The sequence below is a fragment of the Myodes glareolus genome, chromosome 24 (genome assembly GCF_982192425.1).
Source record: "Myodes glareolus chromosome 24, mMyoGla1.1, whole genome shotgun sequence".
NCBI classification, from domain to species: Eukaryota; Metazoa; Chordata; class Mammalia; order Rodentia; family Cricetidae; genus Myodes; species Myodes glareolus.
The window spans coordinates 27,644,505-27,663,987 of NC_142049.1; positions in this window are offsets into that span (position 1 = coordinate 27,644,505).

Genomic DNA, 19,483 nt, shown 5'->3' on the forward strand with positions numbered 1-19,483 from the left:
ACAGTGTTCCAGGGCACATCACTTACCTATGACAGAAATGGTTTTTCACACAATTCAGTAACCATGCTTCTACCACCCCTGTATACAGATCTCCCATGTCTCACAAGTTCAAAACCAATCATCAGCATTTTATCTTCGGTGTTATTACAACTTGATGTGGTACTAAATGAAACCAGAATTAAATATATCTCAATGGTTTTCTTGGGCGTGAAGTCAGACAAAGTCAGGTTTAAACATCAGCTTGCTGCCTTCTAGCCATGACTCCAGTGGACTCTAAGCCTCAGTTTCCCATCCCTGACCTTGGGTTGACAATGAATATTTCAGTGGCCTCTAGTGGGTTCCAATCTAGCATTACTTTTCCTGCAACATTTTAGGGACTTTTTAAAATAACCATCAACATATTCCAGGCCCCAGACTTCCCCTTCCTTCGCAAAGACTGCACTCTTTGCAAAGCTGGCTAACTGTGTGACGCAGCTAAGCAATGACCTTGCTGTAGATAAAACAAGAACTACCGCTGTTTACAGTTACCTGGGGTTCCCAGTAGCCCACCATGTCCCTTTCCTCTTGGGAGGACTTCCTAGCTTGCTTACTTTTCAGAAAAAGAACACTCAGAACATCTTGTAAAGCTCGACACAAAACAAACAGCAAAGATTTCAATGGCTCTCTATTCCAGGGGAAAAGCCAGTCAGCCTAAGGTAACTGCTTGAGTCCTTTCTACATGATTTAGCATCTGATGGCTTGCAATGTCTAGCCAGGCATGGTGCTGTGTTTTATTACCGGCCATTGAAAATAATTAGTTGGTGACCCAGAAAACTGATATATAAAATCCTTTTAATCACTAATATGGCTTTCAATTACACAGCATAAACTTATTAACCTTTTTACTGCAGAGATTTGATTTATGGAATTTATCTACATTATCATTATGAGAAGAGATAAAAAGTATATTATCCAAGGTGTTGGCACTAACAATAAAGAATCGCTTTTTCCTCTCATGGACACTTAAGTGGCTATGGGAGCCTCTTGATAAGTCTCTATAGAATGGTTTGATTCTGGCAACAGTCATTAATGGTAAGCTGAAGACCTACTGAGTGCGTGTGCAAGTTTGTATGGGACGAAGAGCAAATCCTGCAGCAGGAGCAGTTTCAATTCAACCCTTACCTGGTGCTCAGTTTTCTCGCCTGAAAACTCAGCTCACAGGTGACTTCAATGAACATCAGAATCATACTCTGTGTGAAAGGCAGTTCAGGGGGAACACAGGCCTGACAAGGATGTTTGAAGGAAGGCTGGGAGCTGCTGCAGGGCCTTCTCTGGGGAAGTGATTTTGGAGCTGCAAGCTGCAAAGTTTGTACAACTGAATGGCAGTGCATCTGCATAGATGGAATTGGAAAAGATTTGGGGATTTTGTTTGTTTTTGTCATTTTAGTTGAGTGTGTGTGTGTGTGTGTGTGTGCGCGCGCGCATGCATGTATGCATGTATTGAGATCAAACCCAGAGTCTTTCACAATCTAGCAAGTGCTCTAATACTGAGCTAGGAAGGAAGGAAGGAAGGAAGGAAGGAAGGAAGGAAGGAAGGAAGGAAGGAAGGAAGGAAGGAAGAAGGAAGAAGGAAGAAGGAAGAAGGGAGTGAGGGAAGAAGGGAGGGAGGGAGGGGAGGGAAGGAAGGGAGGGAAGGAAGGAAGGAAAGAAGGAAGGAAAGAAGGAAGGAAAGAAAAAAGGAAGGAAGGAAGGAAGGAAGGAAGGAAGGAAGGAAGGAAGGAAGGAAGGATGGATGGATGAGAAAGAGGAATGTAATGGTAGGGAGACAAAATGAAGTTAATCCTAAACACCAGCCTTGCCTTTGACTTGGGCAAACCATCCATCTAGAACCTTGTGACAAAAGGACCAGTGACCAGTGCACAAGGAATCTGACCACCAAGGGTTCTGGCTAGGCTCCAGGTTCAGAAACATGCTGTGCTTCATGTTTTCAGTCACTATTACACATAACTGCCAGCATTGACTTACTGGAGGCAAGGTTTATTCTGGTTCACAGTTCTGGAGTTCGGCTCATGGATACTTGTCCATCCCTGTTGTTTGGGGCCTGTGTCAAGGCAACACTTAACTGCAAGTCATCTGGGTGGAACAACCTGCTTATTTCATGGCCAATAACTCAAGAAACAGGATAGGGGTGGAAAGAACAGATGAGAGTCCACAGTGTACCTGGAAGGCATCCTCCCAATGAGTTGAAATTTCCCATGAAAGCTGTAAGCTCTGCCTCTTAAAGCCTCCTCATCCATTCAAGATAGAGACCGATTTACGGTGAGCATAGATGGGGAATATGAGGTCACAGAACCTTCAGGGAGGATGTCCATGGGTTTTCTATAATTTTAAAGAGCCATCTAGCAAGATTTCAGGAAATCTGGGCAAAGAGATCTGAGAACTTTATCCCTAACAAAGGGGAAAGTCGGCACCTACTTTCACCCAGAGATTAAGTGTTCATCTGTTGTGCGTGTATAAGGTTCTGCAACATGCTTCTTTTGAGGAAAGACATACTGTGCAAATCTAAAAGGGCTTCAATTCGTCTCATTCCACTGAGTTTGCAAATGAGACAAGACAAGGCCATGGGCTGGTAAGTGTCCACTCTCAAGCATCCCTTCCTGGAGAAATGCACAAAACCTTGCCATGTGGAGTGTGGACTGGAGAGTTCAGCTCTCTTAGTCTTGAGGGCAACTCAAGCATTAACTACCTGCTGATGGTAGGTGAAACTGCTTCTATACATACACAGTGTGAATACCTGGTTTGGTTTGCTGTGGCTTACTTCACACATTCACTGTGTGTGTCTGCTCCATACTTTCTACGTAGATATTAGCTGTTCCCCCATCCTACTTAAGCTAAAGAGAGTTAAGCTCTCTCTTTCTTCACTTCTTATTATTTATTAGCTCTTTAAGAAAATCATATGAATATGATCAGATGCACCCCCCACCAACTCTTACAAATACACATCCTTTCCCTACTCAACCAGCACTGTATCCTCCTTTATTTTAAAACCCATCGGGTACCATTTGTGTTGCCAATACTCTTAGATGCATGGTCATCCTCTTGAATGTGTTTGACATACCAGGGGCCACAACTTTAAGAAGGATGACCCTCCTTTTCCCAGCTACCATCAGTCACCAAGAACCCCTTAGCTGGAGATATTGCTTTGTGCCCACCCACTCCTCAACCTGGGATTTCATCTGACTTGAACTTGTACAGGTCTTTGAGCATGCTGTCACATCCACTGTGAGGTCATGTGGGCCATGGTCCTGAGTCTGGAAAACATTGTTTCCTTGTAATCATCCACTGCCTCTGGATCTTACACTCTTTCCGCCCCCTGATCTGAATGATCCCTGAGTCTTGGGAGGAGGAAGTAGGATATAGAGGTACCATTTACTAGGACCGAACACTCTACAGTGTCTCATTCTCTGTACATTTACCAGAGCTTGACTAACTGTTGTCTACCGCAACACATGGTCTATGTCATTTTTGTCATCGAATGCAAAAACAAGTTTTTATGAGGCTGATATAAGCATTAATTTATGGGCATAACCTTGATTCATTAAGAGTCAGATTAAGATAGATGATGGTGGCTCACGCCTTTAATCCCAGCACTTTGGAGGCAGAGGCAAGTGGATCTCTGATTTTGAGACCAGCCTGGTCTACAGAGTGAGTTCTAACACAATCGTGGCTTCACAGAAAAGTCTTATCTCAGAAAAAAAAAGAATAAGGCAGCTTAACACTGTGCCCATTTATGAAAGTAATGGTAGTACAATCTCCCCCAAGGCCTATGACCTATTTAGCCACATGTTCTTGGCCCCAATAATACCAATTATGGGCTTTCTTTTATGGAGCAGGCCTTAAATCTAATAGTGGTCGGCTGCTACCATGACATTCAGCTACTATCACACCAGCGTCTTGCCAAGCCAATTGTCATTATAGCTCACAGAGTTCACAGTTAGGTAAAACTAGTGACTTTTCTCCTCTGTTAGCATGCATGGCTCCTCCAGCATTGTAAAAGCCAGCCAGTAGGGATGAAGCTTCCTGGTGAGCACCAGCTTGATCTCTTCATGTTCTACCTCTCATATCCTGGTGTCTTCAGCAGTGAGGGTTACCATTATAGACTGGGGACAGTCTCCAAGATTAATGGCAGTGGCCTGCAATGTTTGGGGATTTATGGAACCTCTCTGGCCAACTCCAGAGGAGGTAACACATCCATAGCCCCAGGACTGAATTTTGTATTTATTATCCTATGGTGTGTCATGTTGTTCCTTATTATAAGGTAACAATATAAAAACTCTTGTTAAGTATGTGTATTTGTAAATTTTAGGAAGATCCTGCAGTAGCCCGTTTCCATATAACACTTTCAAAATGTCTTTAGTTTATGCACCCCCACCCCCTCCTCTGCCCTGCCCTCTCATCACTCACCCCATTTAACCCTTCCTATTCCATTATTTCCTTTTACCTCTTTATATGACTTTGTTTTTTCTCCCATTGCTTGAAATCCACCCTCTCCCTTACTAATTTGCTGACCTTTCTGATAGAAATAGAACGTGCATATCTGAAAGTTTGAAGCTAATATCACCAAAGGAGAGAAATTATGGTGCTTGTGTCTCTGAGTCTGGTTACTTCTCAATGAAGCTCTCTTTATTTTAACTTGCCATGAGTCTGTCCTACTTTTGCTAGAGAAGCACAGGAAATCTTACTATGTGGGAATCCACAATTTTCTTCAACTGCTCACAGAGAAGTCTGCACCTCGTAACCACCTACAAGATACCTGATATAAGGGCTCAAAGCACCGACTTTGAAACCTGAAGCCAATCTGGTATGGATTTAAGCTCAGCTCTGCCTCTGTCAAGCTATCAGGAACTCATTACAATCCCTAAGTTCCTGATTCTCAACCTAACCAGCACTCAGTTAGAATTGGAACTATCGTGTCACCATGAGGCTCCAGTGGGATAATAACCATGAATCACTTAGCAGGGTGTCTAATATATAGCAAGTACTCCATTTTTGCTATCGCTGTCACTACCCAAGTCACCTTGTCACAATTCTATTGCCATTAATAGTGGAGCAGTGGGGAGGAGTCAAATGATTTTAGAAGAGAGCCATCCCTTGGTGTCATTAGGAGATGGATGCCCACACTTTCTTCAGATATCAAAATCTTAGGATACTCAACTCCTTCATATAGAACATAGCTACATCCACTTATAAACTTTAAATTACCGTTAATTGCAACACCCAGCCCAACACCTAGCTCTGTGAGTAGTTGTTGTGTGAGATTGGTCCAGGGATAGTGACAAGCGATAGTGACAAGTGATAGTGACAAGTGATAGTGACAAGCGATAGTGACAAGCGAGTCTGGGTGTGGTGTGTAAAGGTGCATTTATGGCAGAGTTTATTTGGGTCTTACAGTTTCAGAGGGGTAGAGTCCATCACCGTCATGATGGGGAGAACAGCAGCAGGCAGGAACGCTAGACCAGTACCTGGGAACTCACTTCTTGAGATACAACCACGAGTCCAAGAGTTAACTGGGAATGGCATGGACTTTTGGAATCTCAAAGTCCACCACTGATGACATCCTTCCTCCAATCCTAATCCTTTGCAAACTATTTATCAACCTGGAAACAAGTATTTAAATATATGAATCTATGGGAGCTATTCTCATTGAAACTGCCAAGTCCTCTAATAGGCATTAAGAAATATCACACTACCACAAAATGAGAGACAAAGGAATATTTTTTACTCAAAGAGTTGTTTTTTAAAGTTCTATCTATGAAAAGACATGCTGTGAATGTTATCAGATTATGGAATCTATTATGGTCATTGCCTTTAAATGAGTTTAAGGTATTGTACAAAATGCCCACATACAAAATGGAATATAATATAGGATCAGATATTTTTTCCAGCGCATTGCACAGCAGGCCCTGTCATGAGCAGAGCCAGGATCAAGGGGGAGGCAAGTGGAACACTTACGTGAAGTGCAAAATTTTAGGAGACCTGTCAAAAAGTGCATATTCAAGATAAATAATATTTTATTTAAATTAAACACTTTTAATCCGTGGCTGACAGAATCTACAGATACAGAACCCAATACAGAGGACCAGCTGCATCTTGTGAAAAAAAAAACAAAAAAAAAATCAATGGCACCACATAATCCAGTCAGTGTCTTACTCCACCTACAAGTCACCATTTGTTCAGCTGGAGTAATTATGAACTGTCTGGAATAATACAGTGAAGGCCATCAATGACAATTAGAGCATAAAGACTCCGGGAGAGACTCAGTGATGAATTTTGGATCCTCTATCCTACTAAAACCTATTTATTACCGAAAACTCTGGAACCACTTTGCGATAAGTAGACATCATTTAGTGCTCAATTACAATGAAACTCCACTGGTAGTATATATTAAATGCAGAACATCTACATTAATACCAGGAGAGTATGGTAAGATTGATGTTATTGCAATGAGTACCAGACGAATATTAAGTATCTCGCTTAGTTCTTCCACATTCCTGGGCTCGCGATGCCTAGTCCTCCGCTTCTATGATCTCTATTTCAGAGGGGTTTTTGAAGATTTTTTTTTAATGGAGACAAGAATTATGCTCCACGTCCATTTTTATTTATTTTTAATCTAGCTTGGAGCTAGATGGCCCTCAAACATTGATTCATCAGGACACATTATATAATGTTATTAAGATCACGGACATACCATCCCCACCCCCAAAGCCCTTCACTTCCAAAGGGCTATAGATCTGTGTAATGAGGAAATTTGTAAAAGGAGCTGATTTCACACTAAGCGCTGAGAGGACATTTTAATAGCCCCAACATGTATTGAACTTAGTGGAGCAAAGAGATTTCAGCTAAAGAATTAGGGTCTTCTCTGTTCAAAACTCAGTGGTGTTAATGGCTCAGGGGTGGGTTATGAGGTTTCTGCTAATACCCTATATCAATACAGGCTACATGAGCTGGGTGTGAACTTTTCAGGGGTCATTTTAATGCTAATCAAGAGAAATCACGCTCTTGCTATGTATGAAGATGAACAAATATGGGGCCCAATTACCACTAAAAAAATTTAGGGTCGTAAAAATATACGTGGAAACCATGGTTTTCTTGCCATTCATCATGCCATTTACCAACCAAGGGGCACATTGCCCAGAATGCCGTGGTGTCACTCAAGAAGCTCCGTGTCCAGTGGAGTGAAAGAGCAGACTAGGGAAGTCTTCCCTGCACCCAAGCATAACCCATCTGTAACGATCTGAATGTGCGACGCCACCCGCAGACAGTCCCCAGTGGTAGTGCTGCTTTCATGGGCTACATAACCTCTGGGACATGAGCCCTAGTGGAGAACACGGGCCACTAGCACAAGGTTTTGAAAGAGTCTACCCTTCTGTTCCAGGCTAGCTTCCTATTTCCTACTCGGCTTACCAATGAGAAGCTTCTACCATCCTCCATGTTTTTTTCTACCATGATGGACTTCATAGCCTCCGAAACCTCCTTGTCATGGCTTCTGTAAGGTGTTTTCTCACAGTGACAAGACAGGTGACTGATGTACACACAAGCAGGGTATGTCTGACAGCTGTTGTTACCCCCGGGACATCAGAGTCTAGATTTTCCAGCCTCTGGAAGTGATCTGCACCAACTACTGTCCAGATGCCTTCTGAACCTGAGGCCTCCGTGGAGCTATGCCTTTACTCCCTCCCTTCTGAGAGTTCCAGCTTCTTGGACTAATCAGCTGCTTGGTTCTCCACATCTCCAACACACAGACTGTCATTGGGGAGCTACCCAGTCTCCCATCATATAAGGCAATCCCACAACCCTCATTCTCATATATATATGTATATATGTATATATATACATATATATATGAGAATATATATATCATTGTGATCATTGTAAATATTATCACATGTAGTATATGCTATGATTGTATATATATATATATCATTGTGAATATTATCACATGTAGTATATGCTATGATTGTATATATATATCATTGTGAATATTATCACATGTAGTATATGCTATAGTTATATATATATCATTGTGATATATATATATCATTGTGAATATTATCACATGTAGTATATACCCTATATATGGTTCTATTCTTATAGAGAATGTCAACCAATATACCACCTACTTTACAGCTATGCTCATTTGTTATTGACCCAAGATGTCTCTACACCTTACCACAAGGACCCAGGCAGGCATTTAGGACCTGGCTGTACCAGAAGATTGGCAGCTAGGAAAGCTGGTGGAAGCCCTAAAGACAGTTCTAACCTGCATAATAAGCCCACTATCTTCTCAGGGGAAATGCCTGGTCGATTTGTTTAGCCTATTTTCAGAGAGACAAACTCTAATTCTCACTCACAGAGTGGCTAGTTTTACCTATATAAAACCTCCATTTTTAATGTCTGTGTGTGGGGGTGTATACACATGTGTGCGCTCATGTACATGTATGTAGGGGGCCAAAGGTCATTTGGCCACTTTGTTCTGGTTTGTTTTGTTTATTTGCTTGCTTGCTTACTTGCTTGCTTGCTTGCTTGCTTGTTTTGAGACAAGCTTTGCCTTTACGAAACCTAGCAATGACTATTTTGGTTAGACTAGGCTGGTCAGTGAGCTTACCTGTCTCTCACCTTCAGCATTGTGGTTATAGACATGTGTCACCAAGCCAGACTTTCATGTGGGTGCTGAAGATCCAAATTCAAGAGCTCACATTGGTGCAATGAGGTATATCATGATATAATGAACTATATCACATTGCTGTATACATATGTACATATATACATACATATGTGTATATACATATACACATACATATACATACACTCACTGAGTCATCTCCCTTACCCAATGCATCTATTTTGAAACAGGAAAATCTCGTGCTTTAAAATACTTGCTTTGAGGTTCATCTCATCACACTAAAAGATCTGCTTCCCACAGACCACAGACCCATGGAGGCCAGATGATGTTGCCTTTCAGAGCTCTCCACAGCACCACGGGTCTCACACTCCTGATTCTCTCTGTCTATGGATCGCTTTGCCTACTTAGTTAACTTCAGTAACTGGCTGGCTCTGTAGTTTCTGATTCCAACACACAGTTACACTCGGCAAGGGTTTGTGTTTTCAATCAAAAAATCCTTCATTGTCTGGGGAAGGAGTGGGATCATGGGATCCTATCTGGAGAACAGTTGTCCTCAGTATGGTCCCAGATTCAGGCTCCCCCAAGTCCTACTGAATCAGGAGCCTGAATATGCCTTCTGATGACAATTTGGTACACTCCTGTGTTGAATATAGAGAGATTAAGGCAGACGGAGCACGTACCATTTCCCTTCAAGGACATACCCATTTGGACCAGATCTACTTGAACGCTCCAGGGTGTTCTCGGGGGTTTTAAGAGGTTGGCCACTTAGTTACCTGACAAGTTCTGCATAATCCTCATAGCACAATGAAGCAAAATGAAGCTACATTCCCCAGAAACGTGACAAGGGAAAGGCACAGCACTGAAAAATGAAATATGTGTCAAGTCCCCAAAGAAGTTCATTACCTGAAGGACACATTATCCCCTTCTCTTCCCATGAGTCAGCACAGCGAGTCGTTGCTCCTAATTGGTTCACGGCTTGGTGTGAAATATTAGGATGCCGCGGTATGTGATGACACAGCTGTACTCCTGAGGGGCTGGCTGCGATGAATCTGTGTGCGGCAGAGACAGGCGGAGACGAAGGGAGCAGGTGGGAATGGGCTGTAAATACACTGCAACTTAAAAAATAATGGGGGATTTTCTCCCTGAAGGTTTCTGGTGCTTCATCACTAATTAAATACTGAAACTACAAAAGGAGAAATAAAGTTTTCTGGCTGCTTGGATTTGAGGCATAACTGTAAATATTTTTGCACCATTACCAGCAATTTCACTTGAAAGCGTACAGGCCTGGTCTTGGAGCACGGATACACAGGCATGAGAACTGAGAAGAGGGTAGGTTTAAAGAAAAATATTAGCAGTTAATGGCAATCTTCATCTTGTTTTGGACCATAAGGGAGATTGTAGTGCACTCCAGTGGGATATTCTTCAAGTTTGGAGAATTGGTGAGCCTTTTAAACCAAATAGCAGATTCCCTGTGATAAGGATTGTGATCAGAAACCACATCACAGGAGACTATGAGCCTACTGTCAAATGCAGAAAAATCAATGGAAAAGAAATCACATGGAATTCTTGAGTGACTCATACCAAAGAGCAGGTGTTGAAACATGAATGGTCTCCATTTTCCAGGCTTTAGATGGTGAAGCATGGATACTGATCTTGGCTTTAGTATAAGGTGGACCATAACTCCGTCTAAAGCATCTTGAGGCACAGAAGTACAGGTACTTAAAGTTAGGTCTCAAAATTCAGGTTGGTCAACTTACAACCCCATGATTGGCTGTGCTCAGTCTTCTTTTCCCTAGCTCACACTCTGTTTTCAGACTTGAAAAAAGGCTAGCATTAGGAGTGCTGAGAATATATTTGTCCTAGCTACTTTTTCCTTGTTGTGATAAAATACCAGGACAAGAGCAATTTAAAGGAGAAACAGTGTATCTATTGCTTACAGTTCCAAAGAGATACAGTCCATCATGACAGGGAATACATGGCAGCAGGCAGGGAAGACAAGGTGGCAGGAACATGAAGCTGTCTAGCCACCTTGTATTCAGACTAAGGAAGCAGAGGATGACTAAGAAGTAGGACCAACCAATAAAGCCTCAAACTATGCCCCTTTGACCCACCTCCTCCAGTTAAGCTCCACCCAGTAGAGGTTCCAAAACCTTCCCAAACAGAAGCAACTACAGGGGGTGTTTCACATGCAAACCACAGTGTTGCTCAGCTGAGCCAAAGCATAAAATCAAGACTCTATTCCAGAAGTATGGCAATATAAGAAAATGTGTCTTCTTATTTCCACATGACAATTGTAGAGACTGAAGACCTTCAAACTGACTTCTGGTGCAGTTTTCTCATCCACAGTCTAAGAACCATAGCTTGCTTATCTGTAAAAATCCTTTCCATGACTCCTTTCAGAGGTTTTAGTAAAGGACAACATGCAAATGAGGTCATCAGAAGGAACACTTTGCCAACTGGTGGGAACCTGGGTTCCTAGGAAAATGCAATGTCTTGCTATAGATCGATCATGCGTGATCTGGGGAAAGCCACCTGAGATAAGTTCATCACAGATCTCAGAAGGGGTTTTGTAAAAAATAATGAGACAACGTGAAGGATGTCCGGCACACGCTCGTGGCAGAAGAATGGCATTAGACCTTCCCTTTGCCAAGGCTCTGAAAGTCCATTGAGAATAAAACTTCAAACTGTCTCCTGTGAGTTAAAAATCCCCATGAGTTTATAATCCTGTTTTTAATACTTAGTACTCACAAATATCTATTTATGGAACAAAAAGAATCATTTCAAGTCCTTTCGGGTAATGATTTTATGATCGAATGCCCATGTTTTAAAATTTCAAAATAAATCCCTTCAACCAAAGGATTAGCTGCGGCATCTCAGTAGTCTGCACGCAGCAGATTATTTTCAATGGAGATAGACCAGGTCATACAGTGTATAGAGAAATCGTTGTTCTACGAACTCCCCAATTTACGTTTTGACTTTTTATATTTTTCCCACATAGCTGAAATACTGTATGATGCTGTGGTGCTTTTTAATTCCCCTGACTGAATAAACTTGGGTGTGTTTCTATACATTTGCTCATTACTTTTATTTCCTTGCTACAAAAAGTCTAGTCTCACCTTAAAACAACAACAACAACAAATCACATTGAACCTACATCTGCACAAATAAGCAATCATTTGTAGAGTCACCATTCTCCATCCCTTGCCTCTGTCTGGGCAGTCAGCCACAGAACTTGCCCTCCCTTCTCTCTAGAACACAGTAATTGACACAGTAAAAAGTCACTCAACCAGAGAAACCCATCCTCGGCATGTCAAATATCCCTCCTGTATAACATATCCATGCAACGCTATCCTTGGTACGTTTCCTTAAAAAGGTACAAGGACATATTGAAGAAAGCTCTCTTGGTGCTGTGTTATATGATGATGTCAGCAACCATCTGGGTACACAGAGGACATGTAACTCCTCAGGAAACAACAAAAACAGAGCCAGAAGTTCGAGAGGGAAAATGACCTGTGGGTAGTAACCGAGTCCCTGGATCCTAATGTGCCTGGTGAAGATTTGACTTTCCAGGAAGACAAACCAATGAATTTCCTCTGATGTTTAATGTTCTTCAAGTTTGTATTTTTTTCATTTATAACTAGCATAAAGAAAAGTTCTTTTAGGACAAAGGGAGGAAAAACGCTTTAATAGTCCATTTTTTTCAATGAGTCATAGTGATCCACACCTGAAATCTCAGCAATAGCAAGGCACAGGCAAGAGAATAGTGAGTTTGAGGCCAGTCTACGCTACACCAGAAGTTCAAATCCAGCCTAGATACACAGGGAAACCCCATCTGAAAATATTTTAAAGTACCTTCCTATATTTTGAGTTAAGAAGCACAAGTTAAATGTTATCATGAAGGTTGTACTAACAACCGACACTTCCATCATATTTTACAGACGCTCATTTTTCATTTTTACTCTTACTTACATTGTGTATGTGTGGCTATTGTGTGTGGAACATAGGTGTGGGGAACTGTGGAAGTCAGAAGTGAGTATCAGATATCCTGGAACTGGAGCTACGGGTGTCTGGGATTTACTACATGGGTACTGGGAACTGAGTTCTGTCCTCTGCAGAAGTTTAACTGCTGAGCCAATTAGTCCCTTGCCAGAGACTTCTTTACCTGGCAAAGTCATTTGTTATCTACCTGGAAAATGTAAAACATGTGACTCATATTTAAACAATATGAGTCACATGTCAACATGACTCATATTGAGTCATGAGTCATGACATGAGTCAAATGAAACATGCTTCTAGAATTCCTTGCATGTACTTGGGAAAATGAACTTCAAAGAATGCCCCAGAGTCCCTAGTGTCAAACGGACTATGTACTTACACATTCCGAGTGCAGGATACGTGCTTCCTAACTGACCAGTGATTGCTAACTCTAGGCTGATGCAGCGGTGGAGAAGAGGCAAGGAAAGTAGATAGCACTTCTCAGAAGGAAGCCTGGCTCCCGTCATTTGGAAGGGAGGGAGTCCACGTGAGAAGCTAACATCGCAGGACCTGTACAGCCCTAGGGGAGAAAAAGGAATAATTAATTGCCTTGGAGTGAGCAGCCCTGAGAACCGTTGCTGATAGAAATTTGGAGGTGACTCTGTAATCAATATTTTAAAGTGTTTGATCAAAGAAGCTGTGTTCGGAAGCAAAGGCAAAGAGCATGAACAAGCAAGACACATAGAAGAAAAGGGACTTCTAGAGAAGAGCATCCAAAGTGGAATAGGATTCGGTTTCCTTAGCTACACTGGGGCAGAAGGTCCGTCATTTCCCTTGCAAAGGTCTATCTGTAATGTATGTGTATGTGCTACCGCTACTTAAGCTCCTAAAGACTTTGTGCTTGTTTTCACTGTTGAACCATTTTATTAGCACATATTGTTTGTACATATTAATGGGCTTCTGTGTGATCTTCCCAAACATGTGTACAATGCATTTACTTACACACCTATCTTGCACCCTCACCCTAACCCTACAACCACCCTGGTACTTTTCCCAGCCCTTAGTAATCACTATTCTGCTTCCAAATTAAAACTTTTTAAATCTTTCACGAACCATTTGTGTCTAAGTTAAATATTCCCTTCAGTTTTGTCTAAATAAATCCCTGAACCCAGAACATTTGAAAGAATATCACTGTGAGATTCTGATAACCAAAAGAGTTGACCAGACGTGTCATCAGATAGCACCCAGTCCATCTCTTGCTTTGCCGGAGCATCCCCCTAGACGTGAGGCATTGCCGTGAAATCACAAGCAGTTAATTTCTAAAGTGTCCACAAAGACAAAGGAATGATGGGAAATGGCGACCATTCTCTGTTCAGTGCTGTTAGTGATGGCTATCCAAAGCCACTAGAAGCCCCCCAAAACTTACCAGACTGTTTATCTGTTTGTGCTCATGCTAGGAAACCTCTTAAAGATGTAAACCATATGTAAACCATGTTCTGTTCCAGTGAAGAACATATATATATATATATATATGTATATATATGTATATATATAATTCATGTATATATATATGAATTCCTTGGGTACCAGGTACCCTTGTGGTGCACAGACACACGTAGGCAATATAGCCATGCACATAGAATAAAAATAAATACATCTTTTTTGATGAGTTAAATTTTATGGAGCTATGGAGTTGTCTTCCCCTAGGATGCTCTAGTCATTTGTCTTGTCTTAGCCATGGGCACTAAAACCTGACACCCATTTCTTAGGTTGATCATCTCTCTCCGTTTGTGTGGTTCCAAAAGACACAGAAGACATGCAGCTAGAGATTCACCATCCTCTGACGTCAGTGTCCATACATCTTCCTGAGCTCCTACTGTCAATTCACTCATCTCAGACATCACAGTAATGTATACAGCGCAGACATCAGTCTCATCCATGAAAATAAACATCTCACATCTCCTAATATCGAGACTCATTACACAGGTGTGGTAAACAAATTAATGTGGTACTAGCAAAAACTAGATGTAGACTAGTGGGAAGGGTGATGACCAGCCCTAGAGATGCACCTCCTCATGAGTGACCAAACAATCTTCATAAAGATGCTAAGACCATTCAATGGGGAAGGGGGCGTCATGTTATCGAGGATTACATGAACGACCTGCAAAAGAATTAAATTGAATGCTGGCCTTATCCTACACACAAGCTTAATTTAATGAATCAAAGACATAATCATAAAAGATAAAATGTAAAACTTTACCGTAGGAAAGTGTATATGGAAAATCCTCATGACATTGAATTTGGTGATGAATTCTTACACATGATATCAAAGACATGGACAAGAACAAGAAAAAAAATAAAAGTCATTGTCATCAAAATTTAAAATACCTATTCATCAAACATCAGAAACAGCTTGAAAAGATAAAACACAGAACAGGCGAAAATATTTTCAAAGCACATGTGTGATAAGGGATGTATATCCATAATACATAAAGAACTCTTATTTTAAAAATACCCTTAGAAATGAGCACAGAACTAGGGCAGAGCCGTATCCAATGGGAAACAAGGCTGCATCCACCAACAGTTACAGAAATGCACATCTAAACCATAATGAGATGCCACCTCACACCCGTTAGACTATTATTGAAAAAATAGAAAGTTGGTTTTAGGGACAACTCCTCCAAATCTACAGCAATCCTACCTCAGGATGGAGAAATGACGGCACGCTTTCTACCCAGCCAGACCGTTACACTTCTGTTGGGTCCATGGGTCTTTGGTTTTACCCTGTAACTACCACACATCTGGAGAAAATGGAACTGATAGGAAATGAGATGAGAGCTGTTGTCTGCAGGTTCCTCCCAGGCTGATACACAGACACGATGTGTGGACGAGAGTGGGTGTGCATAGCTGGCGCACAGATGGCTGTCGGAGGACCAGCCTAGGATCCAGATCTCTCCTTCCAAGGTAGGTTCTGGACTCGGGTAAGTGGGCTCATGCAGGAAGCCATTTTACCCGCTGAGCCATCTCACAGGCTGTTCAGTTCTGGAATTTTGTCTTATACACTGGTGTCTTGGATGGATTGGCTGGGCTGTTAGTTCTCTTCCCCGTGTCCTTATACAAAAAAATATTCAAAATTATTGTTAAGTTCCACATGCAGACATCCAGTTAGATCAGCACCGTTTGTCAAAGAAGCTTTCTTTTTCCACTCTGCATTTCTGGCTTCTTTATCAAAAATCAGGTGTCCGCCGGTATGTGAATTTATTTCTGGGTTTTCGATTCTGTTGGATTGATTAGCATCTCTGTTTTTATGCCATTACCATAGGACCTTTATTACCAAAGCTCTGTAGTACAGCTGAATCAGGAATGATGATATGTCCAGAAGTTCTTTTATTGTTCGGGATTATTTAGCTATCCTGGTTTTTTTTTTTTCATAAGAAATTGAATATTGTCCTTCTGAGCTCTGTAAAGAATTGTGTTGGAATTTTGATGGGAACTGCCTTGAATCTGTAGACTGCTTTTGGCAGGATGGTCATGCCATGTTCAGTTGATATCACAGGAAGGCCTGCTTTTTTCTAAACGAAAGTGGAGGAGAAGTGGATCTGGGGGAAAGGGGAAGTGGGGGAGGGGACTAGGAGGAGTCTGAAGTCAGAATGTATTGCATGAGAAAAGAATAAAGGAAAAAAACACTGTTGACTAGTTTCTATATCTGGACCACTCTAAACATGTTCTTTTTAGCTGCTTTTCGCTTGGTTTCCACACATGTGCTCCTGTGCTTGGATATGTCTGGAATTTTTGCCTTAGTGGATGCTGTTTCTAAAACTTTTGGCAAACTCAGGTGAGGTTGCTTTCCTGCATGAAGCCTATTTCCCTCCTTCCTTCAGATGGAAGTCATTCTGATCACCTCGCTCAATCAGAAATAACGCTGCCTTAAATTTATCCTGCAGTGAGATGAGACGCAATCTACTGTCATTTTACTTTTTTCTGTCTTCTTTGGGGCACAGCTTTCCTAGGTTTTCACCTGAAAACAAGGTGTATTCCTTGCTCAACCCCACTCCAACACACACACACACACACACACACACACACACAGAGAGAGAGAGAGAGAGAGAGAGAGAGAGAGAGAGAGAGAGAGAGATGGAGAGACAGAGAGAAGTCTGAACTCTAACGAAACTGCTGTGTCCTTCTTCATAAGACTTCCATCAGGGACTTCGCCTTTCATTCCAAGCTGCACAGATCTTGAATGCCCTGAGGAGAAACCTGGCAGACTGGTTGACATCTTTCTTCTCTTTTTGTGAAGCTCTACTAACCTTTTTTCCTGCCATCTAGCAGTCTGTCACTAATTTGAATCCTGGTTATTTACAGCTGAAGTTTTTGAGAAGACTAAACTAGGAACTGATTGTCTAAATACCCTAATAGTTACATTTTTTCTGCCTTTTCTTCCTTTATTTAAAAGAAAACAGGCCAGGAGGGACCATCCTGCACCCAGGAGCTCCTCATCAGTTTCTATGGCAATGTTCCCTTTCCCTGTCTCCTGCTTCTGCAGAGTGAGGCCCCAGCAGTCAGACATTGCATGGCACACACATTCCTGACTTCACATGCACTCTGCCCCCACTTGAGAGTAGGAAGACACCCCTGTTTCATGCTGCCCTTTCTTAAGGAAAGAAAAGAACTCCTCAGACGCGAGTCCGTCTTAGATTTTCTTCACTGTCCTAATCCTTGACTAACTGTGATATGCTTCTAATTGCTTTTTCCTCTCATGTCTTATGTCCACCGTGCAGTTCGTTTGTTCAAGCACCACTTCAAATGAAAGTGCGCCAGAGAAAATACAGAGCATCTTTGGATCCTTCCAGTCCAGTTGTGGACTTTATACTTAATCCTTTAGGGCACTGCTGTCTGGTAAGTTTTAATTTTCTAAAAAGAGAAGGAAGCATGGTCAAAGAGAGAGAGAGAGAGAGCGAGACAGGCAAGAGTCAGCCTTTCATAAATTAGTAAGCTTCACCAGCTGCTTTTCTTGACCCTTTAAACTCTGTGAAATTAATATAAGTAGACAACTAAGGTCTGCTTGGCCCCACCAGAGCCCTGCAAGTTCACTTAAGCCATCCAACTTTCCTTAAAGTTTTATAAGCCGGCTTTTAAAGCAAGTCCTTTGTACTTATTGCTGGTGACAGTGAGCATTGCCACAGCCAATGAACCTTCCTGACTTACGACCCCAATATGGTCGAGCACGGTTATCAAGGGAAATATCAGAATCAATGCTTGTATATTACATTGAGGTCCTGACTTCTGCAAGAGCCCCCTACAGACCCTTCAGGATCTGTCAGTGAAATAAACAGCTAACCCTCCAAGACGCTCTACTGGCACTGCCCATGGTAGCGCTGTTTATTTAACTGCTTCCCAGTCATCCTGCCCTTCCAAAGAGTGTGGGGTACTTGAGAAGAAAAAAGCAAGGGGGGCTCACCTTCATGTTCCTAATCCTTTTGCAGTGGTAGCATATTCATGCCCACTTTCTGAAGGAGCAAGATGGGTGGTTTTACCACAGGGAGTAGAGAACCCATAGATTCTTCCCTTACAATTAATTAGTTTGTGTTATTAAACCACTCCTGACAGAATGGACTGAGTGTACAAAGCCTTCCGAACCATGGATAACCTGTGAGGACTTTCATTTACAGCACATTTGAGCTGGGAGAAGGTTGTCTCCACAGGCACATTAAAAAAAAGTGTGTGTGTGTGTGTGTGTGTGTGTGTGTGTGTGCATGCGTGAGCACACGCGTGCGCATACGTGCATGCGAGTTTGTGTGCATGTGTGCATGCCATCTGTATGTGGGTGTCCTCAGAGGTCGGAAGAAGGTACTGGATCCCCTGAAACTGGAGTTCCAGATGGTTGTGAGTCACCTGACATGGATGCTGGGAATCGAACTCAGGTCCTCTGCAAGAGCAGCCAGGCTCTCAGTGGCTGAGCCATCTCTCTAACGTCCTAACAGCTACCTCTTAACTTAGTGAGATTCCTTGAGCCGCTGCTTCAGAGGCTCCTCTCATTCATATAAGCATCAACTCTGTGTGCTGGCTTCCCGCATAACTTCTCAAACTTTCCATTTGCGACAAGTTTAAGCGGATTTTTATTAGATGCTTTGCCAGACATAGGAGGGTAATCTATAGTTACTGTGTATATGTGAACTTATATTTTTAGGACTAGTATTTTCTTCATCTGTAGAGTCCAAGAATTTTTTTAAAAATCTTGTGATGGCCGGGCAGTGGTGGCACATGCCTTTAATACCAGCACTCGGGAGGCAAAGGCAGGCGGATCTCTGTAAGTTCGAGACCAGCCTGGTCTACAAAAGCTACAGAGAAACCCTGCCTCGAAAAACAAAACAAAACAAAAATCTTGTGATGTCCAAACTGGATGTATATGGGAAAAGCACTTCCCTTTAAGGTAGTGATCTGTTATCCTCAACTGTTAGTGAGTTCTACTTTCACTTCCACCTTTCCCCCCTACAATTGCTGTCCCGTTAGCCATTCAGACAATTCTACCTGGAAGAATGCCAGTTCCTGAAGCTTGGCAGCCTGGAAGAACACATCTAACCTTCAGCCCCTGGGCATCGCACTAAAAACTGTAAGACTGCCCAGATTTCAGCCTGGAAATCAGAATTGCCCGGGGTACTCAACCTAGAATCAAAAACTCCAGCTTCCCGCTCTGCAAGACTAGCAGTCGTATTTTGGGCAAAGAGTAATTCACATTGATTTAACTTTTTTATTGGAGAACAGGTACCATTTGGCGCTCCTCAAAGGAACCAATTTCAGTGACTGAATCGCCTTAGGCTTTGTTTGATGCCTTTAGGTTCTTGAGGT